The sequence below is a fragment of the Marmota marmota genome, unplaced genomic scaffold (genome assembly GCF_001458135.2).
Source record: "Marmota marmota marmota unplaced genomic scaffold, marMar, whole genome shotgun sequence".
NCBI classification, from domain to species: domain Eukaryota; kingdom Metazoa; phylum Chordata; class Mammalia; order Rodentia; family Sciuridae; genus Marmota; species Marmota marmota.
In genome coordinates, this window is record NW_026000057.1 from 41,113,967 (window position 1) to 41,128,610 (window position 14,644).

Here is a 14,644-nt window from a genome sequence, read left to right on the forward strand (position 1 = left end):
TTTAAACAAAAGCAATAGTACTAGTTCAAAGGGAATGATTTATAAGCATTATTTAAGACATCTAAAAATGGTTTATGTCAAGGTTAATGGTAATAATGCCCTTTCAAAATTTTCTTGGGAATATTTAATTAGAGCACTTCTATTTTTATGGAAGTTTGATATAATCCTAAGCATCAAGAAGAGCAAGTGAAGACGTTTAAAAAGTCACCTTTTATGTAATACTAACTATATGCCAGGCACTGGGGCATACAGTGATGGAAGTAAAAAAAAAAAAAAAAAAAAACTGTCTTCCAAGAGCTTTTATTCTAGAGGTGTTTGAGGGGAATGGGTGAAGGAGCACAAATACAGAGGAGAACTGAACACAGTTCTGAGGGTAAACTGAACACATGATTCAGAGCTCAGAAGCAAAACCTTTTAAGAGGACAGGCAGGAAATGGTAACTCGCGAACTAGTTAAGTGTTAAGACATTAGGAAATGGTAGAATCTCTAACTGTGGAGTTCATGCCCCATTCCACAACAGGCATCAAAAAAAGAAAAAATCATTGCACCAATAAATCAAAATGGCCAAATTTAGTCTGCAATTTGCAATCCTTGTTTTAAAAAAATATAAGACAAATTTTTGCATGATAACTTTCTAAGGGCACAAGCAAAGTTTACTGAGCACCTAAAAAACATAGTGAGCAAATCCAGGTGAAGGATTGGAGAAGTATTCAGAGGGAAAGTAAGGTTTCATTGAATCTTGACAAACGAACAGAACTCCACACACAGGGAATGTTGGAGGCCATAGGATATAGTTGCTAAGACCCTGAGATTTAGAAGAAGATGCCTGGATCCAAATGCTGGCTGTGGTGTTCACCAGTTCTATGATTCCAGCAAGTCACTTAAGCTCTATAAGCCTTAGTTTCTTCATATGTAAGATGGGTACTTACTCGATTGAGTTGTTCAAAAGACTCAATGACACAATGCTTGTACATTACTCGTTAAATTTTTCTACTTATATGCATAGCTATCCATGTCAACTATTTTTATTGATTCTTTCTAGAACTTAGCAAATCATCCTATGAAATTCCACCCCAGGTTTCACCATTCCTCACTATTATGTTGTAGGGCAACTGCCAAGAGTATGTTATCAGACCGTCATCCAGAGTCACCAACGAAAGGGCAAAGGAGATGAACATTGTTATCAACAAAAGTAAATGCTAAGTGATACGCCATGGCTTGTTAACACTTCAGAATATCTTGCTATTTTAGAAATTACAAGATGTGGCAAAATAATCTTGTACAATGATGAAATCATTCTTTGAAAATGCGTTAGTTAGAAATAGAAGGCTCTGATGACACAAAAATTGTATATCATTTGCTTCCTCATGTGCCATTTGGCTCTAAAGGTGACTTCAATATTGTGAATACATTCCATCTTCCCCACTTAGAACAAGAGGTGACAAAGAGATCTTAATGGGAACAAAGTTTTGGATTTCTTCCCTCTCTGGAGATTTATGTTGAAAAGGCAAAACATTAAATAAGCAAATAGAAAGAAAATAATTAAAAATAAAAATAAAGCAAGTTTCTTTATTTCATGCTTCCCACAAATACCTTTAAATCATTTTGTGTCATGTATCTATGCTCCTGACACTGATTCTTTTTTTTGTACACAAATGGAGCACAGTTTTACATTTCTCTTGTTGTACACGATGTAGTGTCGCATCATATGTGCAATCATACATGCACCTAGGATAATGATGTTCATCTCATTCCACTATCTTTCCTGCCACCACATCCCCTCCCCTTCCCTCCCTCCTCTTGGCCCAGTCAAAGTTCCTCCATTCTTCCCACACCCCGCCCCATTATGGATCAGCATCCACTTATCAGAAAGAACATTTGTCCTTCGGCTTTTGGGGATTGGCTTACTTAGCATGATATTCTCCAACTCCAGCTGTTTACCTGCAAATGCCATGATTTTATTCTTTTTTAATGCTGAGGAATATTCCATTATGTATATATACCACCTTTTCTTTATCCATTCATCTATTGAAGGGCATCTAGGTTGGTTCCACAGTTTAGCTGTTGTGAATTGAGCTGCTATGAACATCCATGGGGCTGCTGACACTGATTCTTAAGGCCTTTCTTAATCCGACCTCTCAGCTCTTCCCAGAAGCACATTCTGCTCCAGAAATAAGACAGTCTGATAATTGTGCCCTGCACAAGTCTTGCCAGCTGGAGTTCCCAGCTCCACGTCTCCTTACACTCACACTCCTGTCTGCTTGTCCTACTCTGAACAATCCAATCCTTCTCATAAAGCCCCATTTTACTGCTAATATGTTCCCAGGAACTGCTGCAATCCAAAATGAACTCTCCTTCCTTCAGATTCCCACTTCATTACATCTATTCACACCCTATTTATTCATATTAATTATATTTGTATCAACTATAGACATTCAACTCCAAGTTGGCTTCAATTGTTTCTAAAATTTGCTAGTCTTGTGCTTTCTCTTTCTCTCCATAATAAAAGTTTAGGAAGTATTCTATTCTACTTAATTTTAGATGTTTTTATATTTTTAAATTATGTGATTTGATGTTTGTTTTTTTAAATACAAGATATGAAATGCTGGCTTCAAATGGTCAACTAATACCAAGAAATCCTTCCCTTTATATTGCACCTTTAGCGTCTCCTGTAGCTCAACAAGTCTATGTCAGGACCCTTATACATCTATCTATCTGCCTATTCTTAACATCCTTATTGAAAACTTAAATTATTGAATCTGTGTTCAGTTTCATTTTTTCCAAATGTTCATTAATAATTTTTTCTTCTAGTTAAATTTTAGAACCATTTTGTATATTAAACAGATCTTAGGATTTTATGAGAATTATCTTTAACATAGCAATTAATTTGCCAAGGAGCATACAAACTACTGTTTATTGTAAGTAATATAACATTTAGGAACCTATTAAGTTCTTTTGACCATTCATGTTCAACTTCATTTTCTCAACATTATTATTTAAGGTTTGAGCAAACTAAGCTACTCCTCATTCTATGTATTAGATTAAGTCTAATACATAGCAGAGAACATATCTTCTTTGCAGTATGCCTATAAGTATTCATGAAATATTTATTAACCAATGATTGCATGTGAAATCACAAAGAAAATAAGAAAATCCCAAAAGTAAATTCCGTACACCATTTTCTTCAGCCACAATGTAACAAACTTAGAGATAAAAAACATTAATGATTAAAATACAAGAGGAATATTTGTAATACTTAGAAGAAATACATCTATCACATAAATATATTCTTATGTATAATAAAATAGAATATAGTTCCTATGCAAAGGAACTATATTTATAAATTCATAAAGGAACTATATTTCATAAATAAATAAGAAAAAGTTTTACAACTCAATTGAAAAGTGTACAACAGCAAATAGAGAAGTCAGAAAAAAAGTAGTAAAAGGCCAACAACCTGAAAAGTTGTTCACTATCATAACCAAACAAATGAAAATGCAAGCTTCAAATAAGATATTTTTATTGGTCAGTTCAGAAAGCAACAAAATGAATCCAAAAGAGTGTTGATGGAATGTGGAAGGCACTAATGATGGGAAAGAAAGTGAAAGTATAAAATGAAGCACTCTTTCTAAAAGGTAACAAATATATTTGAAGTTTTCAACATGAATACTATTTAACCCATTCATTTCATCTTTAAAAATTTATCCTAAGGAAAAAAAAAACACTGTGAGAGCAGACAAATATGTTGCATTCCATAATGATCAAAAAAGTGAAAACTTGAAAACAAACTTATTAAAGGGGAATATTGTTTGGCATGGTGGTGCACACCTGTAATCCCAGCAGCTCAGAAGAATGAGGCAGGGGGATCACAAGTTCAATGCCAGCCTCAGCAACTTAGCAAGATCCTGTCTACAAATGAAAAAACTGCGGATGTTGCTCAGTGGTTAAGCACCCCTGTGCTCCATTCCCAGTACCCAAATAAATAAATAAACAAAGACAATTAAAACTTATCCTGGGTATCATTACTTTCATAATCAAAGAGTAATAATATTCAGGTAAGTAATGACATTCAGAAGAAGTTTTTAGGAGCATTCGTAAGTCCTGAATGATCCCATTTAAAAAGTCAGAGTACATATGTATCAAACTAGTGGGCTTTGGTCAAGGATGAAGGAACCTATTAATTAAAGTTTCCCATTTATTTACTGACTCTATTTAATTTAAACCTTTCCCTCTTCTGTTTTTAATTTATGGCCACATTTTTATTTTTAAATGTGAACTTAGAATCCATTTAGTAAAGAGATTTATGTTTTCGCTCACTGAATAATATGTGTCCTAAGTGGTAGGCAAATTGTGTCTAAAAACCTCTAGACCACAAAACTTCATTAGTAATATTTCATTTCAAATTAGAACCATCTATGTTTTATTGAGACCTATTCAAGGGTCATCCTATTATCCCTTGGCAGAAAGAGGAGGCAAAATTCTAATAGAGATTGGGTTAGTTATGTTTTAACAAATAAATGAGCATAGTTTCCCCTTCTCTAAAAAAAAAAAAAAAAAACAATGACTTAAAATTTAAAGTTCAAATTCAATTTTCATCTGTTGATTTGAACATTCTTTATTTCTGGGATAAATTATACTCTTCAGTTTACTTTCTGGACTGTGAACATTTCAAATTTCACTGGACAGTGAGACACAGTTAAACACTTCCTTGAGTGTGATCAGTCTTCTTGTTTTACTGCCTTTTGAACCCAGATTTCAAAGGTCGATGAATTAGGCCAGTGTTGTTTAGATTATGTACCAACCGCAAACATACCATACTGTGCAGAGCAGATAAGAAACATGATCAATAATCAGATAGCACCTCACAGCCGGTGCTTTAGAAAGAGAAGATGATCAAAACCAACCCAACATTTTCAGCGCGTGTTTATACCATATGGATCAATTGTACAACAGTCAGTGTATTCTAAACAGCATGACTGCTCGCGCCGAAGTTCCCTTATATCATTACCAAAAAGCAACCCAAGTGTGACTACAGATATTTTGTATTTCTCTTTAATAGATAACCTTGTTGATGCGGGTTGCCACTTTTCTTGCAACCACCCTGTAAATAATGTGTTCTTCACTAAGTAAATATGTCAAATACAAACAAAAAGTAGGTCAGCTTAAGCCTTGAAATATCTCAGAGCAAAGGAGAGTATGAGTATTTTTAAATCAATTTACTCAATATCCCAAAGGATCAAAGCTCTGTTTTAAAGCTCTAAAGCCCTGGATATAATTCTGATACGGAGATTCTAAATATTCTTTCTAATATAAACCTTAAACAACTTGATACATTCCTTTAACAAACACCAACCTATGATTCCTGACTAAAGAGTTCTAACAGTGAAATTTAAATGAGGTTTAAGTGCACTTGTACTCCTTCTACACATCAGGCTCCACCCTAAGCATCACACAGACACTATTCCATGTAATACCCACCTCACCACCCTGTGGCAGGTGCTCTGTATCTTAAAGGGGAGGAGCATCAAAGCATAAAGAAACTGAATCTGCCTTAGTAACCCACCTAGCGGAAGGTAGATCTCAGTTTCAAACCTAGACAGACAGTCCAGCTCTGCAGTTCATGCTCCTAACTCTGTGCCATCATAGAATCGAGAAGTTTTTTCTTATATTTTGTTTGTAGGCATTAAGTTATGTATCTTTAAAATTCTTCATATATATATATATGTGCTGTAAACGAACACAATTTATTTATTTTTAATTGGTGCTGAGAATCAAACCCAGTGCCTCACACAAGCGCTCTACCACCAAGCCACAAGTTTTTTTTTGTTTGTTTGTTTGTTTTTTATTGGTTGTTCAAAACATTACAAAGCTCTTGACATATCATATTTCATACATTAGATTCAAGTGGGTTATGAACTCCCATTTTTACCCCAAATACAGATTGCAGAATCACATCGGTTACACATCCACATTTTTACATAATGCCATATTAGTAACTGTTGTATTCTGCTACCTTTCCTATCCTCTACTATCCCCCCTCCCCTCCCCTCCCATCTTCTCTCTCTACCCCATCTACTGTAATTCATTTCTCTCCTTGTTTTTCTTTTTCCCATTCCCCTCACAACCTCTTATACGTAATTTTGTATAACAATGAGGGTCTCCTTCCATTTCCATGCAATTTCCCTTTTCTCTCCCTTTCCCTCCCACCTCATGTCTCTGTTTAATGTTAATCTTTTCCTCCTGCTCTTCCTCCCTGCTCTGTTCTTGGTTGCTCTCATTATATCAAAGAAGACATTTGGCATTTGTTTTTTAGGGATTGGCTAGCTTCACTTAGCATAATCTGCTCTAATGTCATCCATTTCCCTGCAAATTCCATGATTTTTAAATGCAACACAAAGGTTGCATTAACTCGCCAAACTTTTTGAAAAGCTTTGTGATTATTTTCACTCATGTGTCATATTCGTATTTAAACCTATTGCCACACACTTTTTCTTTCTTCCTTTATCTCCTTTTGTTATCCATTTTCCTTCACCTCTCAACTTATTTACACTGATTCCTGAAGTTGCTTTTCTCCCAAAAGTTTCGCTCTATCTTCTCTCTGGAGCCACTGGGTTCCTCTGACCTCTACACCCTGCCCACCTCCCTTTGGCCACCTCCTTATTTCCTGGCCTGTTATCATCCATTGCCATTCTAACATATTAGCCACAGAGCATCTTACCATGAATGAATTTACAGTCATTGCTGTAATAAAGTTGTTTTTCAAATAATGAGCAATATAATCACAGGGAATCATTACAAATAATGAATAAAAATAATCTTACAGAAGACTTTAAAGACTCTTACTCTAATGGTTAAATTTTTAAAATCCATCTTGTCTTTCTGATTTTGAATTTTATTTTTAGAGTTCAGTTTAATAACTGCTTCATTATCAAACAGAATATACACAAATTGGTTTGCTTTAAAACAAGCTTTATCTTCTATAGTGTTGTTTGACAATTAACCCCTGTTCTCACCTTAACCATGGAAGTCTGATAACTCTGTGATAAATACTGGCTGGAGCCCTAGTGAACTTTAACACCAATAAAACAAATACTGTACGAATTAAAAGAAGTAAACAAGAGAACATGAACCAGAAAAAGAGCAAAAGGAATAGGTGAAAGGATGCTACCAAAAACAAAACAAGAAGAGTTTGAAAAAAAAAAAATCCCTCTTCAAGTAACTATAAATATTTATTACTTACCGAATAGGGAAAAAAAAGAGGCAAACATTTATTTAAAGATCTATTTACTTAAGAAGCCAAGTTCTTATTTTCATTTTTATTGAATAAAAAATTTAAGATATAACTTTTTGACACAAAAATGTATCCACCACCACAATAATTAAATTTGAGTAAAATTTTTCATTTCAAAACTGGTTAGGTCAGAAGCCATCAAGTGGGTGTAGGTGAGGGTGTTTATGTATGTATAAGTCTGCTGGCTGCACTGAGCCCACATAGGGTGTTTGCTTTGCATAATGAACATTCCTCATCTTTCATCTTCTGCTCTGTGGGAGGGAATTCGTAGGGAGGGGGTAAACTTGTCCTTCTTGCTCTTAAAGAAAAGCCTGCGATTAAATGGACGAAAACTAAAGATACTCATTAGAAGTCATAGTAGTGATTCTCACCACTTGTTTGTGGTGGAGCTCAGATTCCGTCCCCAGGGACTGATGGAAGCTCAGCTCCCCCTGTACTAACCTGGATATCGTACCTGCCTATCACTAAAGAGCTGAGTGACATTTCATTTCATTACATTTTGCAGGAGGCTAAACTTAGGGAACTTTAAAGTTTTTGCCTTGGAACGACGTGCTCATGCAAGGTTTTTCTGCTGTGGACTGTTGATGCTGCAGGAGCAGATAGACTGATGTGCCTTGAATTCCAACAAGGAGAAGGTAGTATGCTGTTCTTTTTGAATAAAGAGTGCATACCTTTGAGAGGCTTTTTACCTTACTGTGTTCCATTTTTATTCTTGATCAATTCGATGTGAGTCATTTAAATGCCAGGCAACATTAATTTATATTTACTCATTTGAAAACTTTGTCTCGTTATTTGCTCATATTGGAATCATTTGAGACCTATCTGTAAACAATATTCAAATTCACTGTCATGCAACGAGAATTAACGTGTGTGCATATACATGTATTGGGAGAGGTAGGGGATAAAGAGAAGGTAAATTATGGCAGTCGTATTAGGAATTAACAAAATGTGAGCCTTTATAATAACCAAATTGGGTTTTTTTCCCCCCTTTCGTCTTTTGTCCCTACGTTAGTTTTGACCTCTCCCTGACAATTAGGAAATATTCATTAGCAATGATGTGACTCAGGGAAGTAGTATATAATTTTTACCAGGCGACTTTAAAGGATTAAGACCTTTCAATGTATCTGATCCATCTGTTTCTTTAGGGCCCACATTTTGGAGGAAGTGCCATGTGATTTCACATAGGGATGTTCATGACCTGAGTTCTTAAAGCTGTGTATGAAACAGATTTTAAGGGATCCAGGCCTGATTAAAACAGTTAGCCTGTTCACATCCCCCCTATTTACTGTGGATTACTGGAAGGGAAGCAGGGGTTAAACCAGCAGGTCTTGCTGCTTCCCCAGAGGTTAACCTGGCAGCCGGTTTGGCACCCACAGGAGGGCTGACAGGTAGCAGGATTTGTCTAAGCAGGCTGCCTGAGAGCCAACAAGGAAAACTGAATGCTCTGGATTAGTTCTGGATTATGTTGTCAGAGTGAAGGCTGATGGACAAACTGCAGAGGAATAAAATGCAATCTGTTTGGGGAGAGAGGCAGCGTGCATAGCTTTCATTTTTCAAGAAATGACAAGAAAAATCATTAATAATTTGTAAATCCATGTCCATTAACTTTTTTCTTTGTTATCCCAAGACAGCATTTTTAACATGAGTTTGCCACTGTCCTATATCTCTTCTGCCTAGTGACAGATGGCAAGATAGATATGAAATTGGATTCATAAAATAATACCCCCACCTCCAAGAAAGATAGAGATGTTATTCTCCTAACGACGCTTGGCCTCCCCCACTCCCTCCCCCCATGATGAAAGAAAAAGGTTGACATTGGTGACATAGCCAAATACTTGTGTTCTCTCTCTGGCCTCCGTATTAAATTTTAATATGATGGTATTATGTAATGAAATTTAAGCTGAAATGAAGTAAATAATCATGATAATATTCATTCATTTGTTATTGTAACAAAATGTGGTACATGATCCTTCCTTCCGCCCTCCTGTCTTTCTTTCTTTTCATAAAAGCACTTGAACATCAGTTCCAGAAACTACCTGAGAGAGTTAAGAGGTGAGGATACACAGAAGGGATATTTCCTCAAAAATAAGAGTTACTAAAATTCTTAAAGAATGGTTGTGAAATAGTTTTGATGACAAAGTTTCCATTTACTCATATATCTTACCATCTAAAATAACTTAGGGCTTGTATTTTCTCTCAGCAAATTGTGCTTCATAAAGTGAAAAGTACCTCTCATCACGTGCTCTCAGATGAGACTAAGGAGAAACTAGGATATATTTTCTAAATAGTTCTAAAATATCAAAATTTAGAATATTCAGATATCTTCAGTTTTAGCTGAATTTTCCCTATAACTTTATAATAGTTTTTAAAATGGGGCTTTGACATTTAAGGGAGTTAACAATCACAGACTCTAAAAGTAAAATAGCAGCATGTTTATGTTCTGCTCGTTGATTTGAGAAACAAATTCTCTCATTTTCTAAGAAGAAGAGCTGTTTTCTCCTCAGGAAATAGTATGAATTAAGTCTCAATTCCTCAGGTATGGCACTTTACTATATATAATTAGGAGAGGAAGGAATTCTCAGTCCCAAATTAACATTTTGAGCCTGGGATGAATTCCATCTTGCCTACCCATTGCTCTGTCATCTCACTGTGTCTGGCCCATAGTAGGCACATGATAAATATGTGATGACAAGACAGATAAATCAGTAAAACATGTTTGACACAAAATGTATTGAATTTACTTTGTTCCACAAGAGGCTAAAAAAAAATTGCTTCTTAGAAATTTTATTTTTGACAACATTGCTCTATTGGGTAATCTTAACATATGGAGCATAAAGAGTAAGAATAATGAATAAAAAACATAGGTGCAATTGTTTATTTGGGATTAGAGCAAATAAAATTTCTTTGTCTTGAAGCGATGTGAGTCAATTAAGCCAATGTTATGGGTATGAACAAACTTTCAAATCTATGCTTACTTACAAACCAGTTTGACAATAGACCATCACTATAGATAATATTATTTTTTAAAAAAACTAACCAATTATATCATTATTCTCACTTTAAATAGTGAACTAAAAACTGCATATTTATATATTATATATACAGCTTTTTCTCACTAGTTAATAATCATTAAAGACCATTTGGGGATTTCTTAGTTTCTAATAAAATAATACTTATTTTATTGTATTTGTAATAATATAAACAACTACATAAATAAGCATCAGAGTGTTGATTTTCTACAATAATACCCTTAAGGATAAATTCTGCTTTACTGTGAAGTTGTACTTCCTGATTATTTTCATATTGTAATGTACAAAGGAAAGGATAGTACTTTCTTGGGCACTGGTTTGATAGACAAAACTGCTATTGTCTGGAGTCCACCCTACTTCCTGGAGCTATAGACCTCAATTTTTCTGAATACATTTAAACCACAGGGCAAGAAGCCACTGTGCATTGGCACTCTGAGTTCAAATTTCTAAGGTCCTAGACTCATTTTTTTAAAACCTTAGGACAAGCATGTCACAAATTTAGTTGTGAAAGAAGAGAAACATTGGTTTTTTTTTTCCTTGTTTCTGAAGCATATATGCACTAACAAATGATGGGAGTTAAAATATATTTCTTCATTTTAAATAGTGAAATAGCAATAAAAATAAAGTCATGAATAATACAACCACTTAGAAAACATTTTGAAATAAAAATGAAGCTTATGAAAAACATCATCCTCAAAGGATGTTTATAGAATAAGAGAACTTTATTTAACTGCCATTCATGTTATGTACATAGAAGAATCAGTGGAAAGACAAACAAATGGGCTATGGTTTGGAGTTATATAAAAACTCCAAATATTTACAATTTTAAATATGCTAAAAGATTGTCAGAGGAAGGAAAGGTTTTACAGATATTATATGGGTGGTAATTATTGAGTCACTTCAGTGAAACCACCTGCAGGGCAGGGTTCCAAGCAAGCCTCTATCCTTTCCCATTTTCTCAAAGATAAGAGACCACCAAGCTTTTTAGGACAAAGAATTTCTGTGTTTTTCATGACTGTGATAATTGATATGACACAAGTTTGAATAAACTATATGCACCAAATAAAGAAGGATGAAGGAATGGAAGGGAAATTAGAATTATTGTGCATTTAAAGACTCCTATGACACTTTCAACCAGAAGGCTGGCTTTCTTAATGGGATAAAACTATTGCATTACTTTATCGATCTTCTTTTCAAAAATGACAATAATCTCTACAAAACTTCTAAAGAGTCCAGGTTCAGATCGTTTCGTGGACTAATCAGTTTTGTAGTTTTTATTGTAGGTGAACTTATTGTTTTGCATCTTTGAAAGTCTTGTTTTTTATCCTTGAAAACATAAATAAGAACATCAAATTGTAGTAGATTGTTGTAGATTTGACAGTATAAAATAAAATCTCATTAAAAGTCAAATAATTCAACAACTATATAATGCCTGCATTTTTATGTTCAATGTCTGGTCCAGTAAAATGAGGATAAAAAGGGATGACTGAGTATGGAAAATTAAAATTATTAGTGTTAATTAAATTAAAACTAATGAAAGATGTTAAAATAAAGTCTTATGGAAAGAAATCATTTTAAGGAACTAATAAATGTAAATCAGTGTGAAGATTATTCTTTTGTAAAGTTTGGCTGAGAAGAAGGAAAGAAAAACAAAAGAATGATAATGAGGCAAAGTCAGAGTTAAGGAACATTTTATTAGAGTAAAAGAAATGAGCATCATTTTAGGTCCATGAGAAGGAGTCATCAAAGGCAGTGCATTTGAGGTGAGGTGAGAGCCTGAAAAGGGAAGTAAAATTTAGGAAAATAAGGAGACCATGAAACTACCCAATAGGTGAATGGATACATCTTCTATGGAATCACCCAATAGAGTGAATGGATACATTTTCCAAGTTTAGTGGGAAGACTTTGGTCTGGAGAGAGAGTTTATGATAGGTAACAATTATAATTAATTTGCAATGAAGTTATGATAGAGAAAATTTTCTGAATAAATACAGAGATCACTATTTCTTAGAAGGAAAAGTTTGAATAGGGCACATGAGAAAGATTGTAGAAGTTTATATCATTCATTGAAAAGATTGAAAGGAGTTGCTAAAAGAGGGAGTTAGTAGAATGAATGGCCAAATTGGAGACTACCTTTTTGTAATAGAATCTACAATTTTGTGTGATTATTCTTCTATAGGTTCAGCTGCCTGGATATGGAATTGGAGAAAATAAATTATGGCAATAATCCAGATTCAGGATTTGTTAGGTAGTAGATGAATAGACATACCCAAGAGTCAAGGATGTTGGTGACAGAGTAATTCAGGTGACCAGCCATGAGGTCCACTCAAGGTAGAGAAGAGGAGGAACCCAGTGACTAGGAAAAGGTACAAATCAAGGAAATTAGCACAATTAGCAAAAGTCAAAGAAACTATTTAAATTTAGATATATATGAGATGGCTTGTGGAATAGACAGGCTAAGGACAAAATGGGAATTCTAGAATTTGAAGGAACAAACAAGCACATTTTCTGTTCAATATGGAAGTATCAGAACAAATTTTTAAAATTTTCAATACAATTCTAAAAGGCAAAGTTTGGTGAACCCATCTAGAGAAACTCCCAAAAGTTTGGCCACAATTTGAAATAATTATATGGGAGAATCTAATTAACTTCAAAATAATTTTCTAATTCTATAAACAAAATTATTCAGCTTCTGAGCAAACTTTTAAGTTGATTCATGACTTCTAGGTTTATGTCATGACTTCATGAGGTCAAAATCAAAGCATATGCTGAAGGTAAAGTAATTTATTCTTTGAACAAAAGTGTTTTCAGAGTTTTCATGGAAATTTTCCACAAAATAAAAAAAAAATGTAAACGCCTGACCTCCAAAGTGACCCCCACAGCCACATTTGAAAGATCATGATTCCCGGAAGGCAAAGGATAATCTTCTGGACAGAGAGTGGACAATCCAGCCTCTCGTGTCTATAGGGACAGGTATGTTCATGAGCAGTGACAAATGAGCAAAAAGTAACCAACTTTCCAGGGGACATTTCTTTTAGCTTCCAAACCTCTGTAAGCTAGAACACTATGAAAGTACTACCTTGTATAATTATAATAATCTTAGGAAGAAAAGTATTACTGAAATCTCTTAATTAAAAAAAAATTATGAAATTCCAACCCTTCCTAGCATGTAGAATGAAACCTTCAAATTATGGATTCAGTTCAATTAAAAAAATATTTACTGAGGAAAAAACTTGTGTTTTATACACTGAAGAAAGTGTTAGGAGTCATACAAAGGAGAAAATTTTTATAGATTCAAACCATAATAAACCCAGGCTTTAATGTGCCACAGCAGGCCATAAATATCACAGAGAGTGAATCAGAAAGAAGAGGGCTGACTTAGGAAAATATACATACACAGTGCAAGGAAACCATATTTTCCCTCTTGCTAAAAGGCTCTTGGCAGAGCAATACAGTAACAGCTAAAGGAAGCTGGAGCAGATGCAATGCTTATGCAAATGTTGATGTGTGTGTTTTACCATTTTCAAAGACTTGTTTCCCAAAACTCAAGTGAAGAAAAGATGTGTGTGTGTGTGTGTGTGTGTGTGTGAGAGAGAGAGAGAGAGAGAGAGAGAGAGAGATTCCCTTAATGAGGTCCCAACTGAATAAGTATAGCAGCATATGTTGTACAGAGATAAGTTGCACAATCATGATGGTTTTCCTCCCTTTCTCAAATATCATCATCCATATTTAACAACACCACACACCACACACACACACACACATACACAAGTCACCTACTCCTGCTTTATTTTTCTTTATAGCCCTTATTATTTGGTAAGACAATTAATCTGATTTAGGTTTTATCATGAGTATTCTCACTATAATTTCTAAACCTTAGGTAATTTGCAAATCATATTAAAAATTTTAAATAATAGATAAGTAACTTGGAAGTATTTAACGCAATATATCTTAAGTGGGACATTAGAATGCACAAAGGGAGTCTAAAACCTCAGAAATGGAGAGATCTTCATAGATAATGATATATCCATGGGAATAACTTGGGACCCACTTCCAAGACCCTTGGAGCTATGCTATGACTGGGTATGTTGAGCTACATTTTGATTCAGAGGGACGAAAGGAAAATAACTGTTACTAACTGATGTGTTAAAAGAATTAGGGCCTGAGCCATTGATTTAAGCCATTCAAAGATGATATGAGAACACCATCATTATCTTTTATTTTAAAAGTCATAATTATTATTTGTTAAAAATTCAAATATTAAAGAGATTATATAAAGTCCCCTGTAATGGCATTCCTTGGAAAGAAACACTAGATTTCAGCA

At 34.4% G+C, this 14,644-nt stretch overlaps 1 long non-coding RNA gene across 1 annotated transcript in view; it reads left to right on the forward strand.

Annotated features, from left to right (window-relative positions):
- Window positions 1-7,641: 7,641 nt before the first annotated feature.
- LOC125619828 overlaps window positions 7,642-14,644 on the forward strand; it is a 35,257-nt gene continuing 28,254 nt past the window's right edge. The window contains exon 1 of the long non-coding RNA XR_007351430.1: window positions 7,642-7,926. This is a non-coding gene — a long non-coding RNA (uncharacterized LOC125619828). The remainder of the gene's footprint in view (window positions 7,927-14,644) is intronic.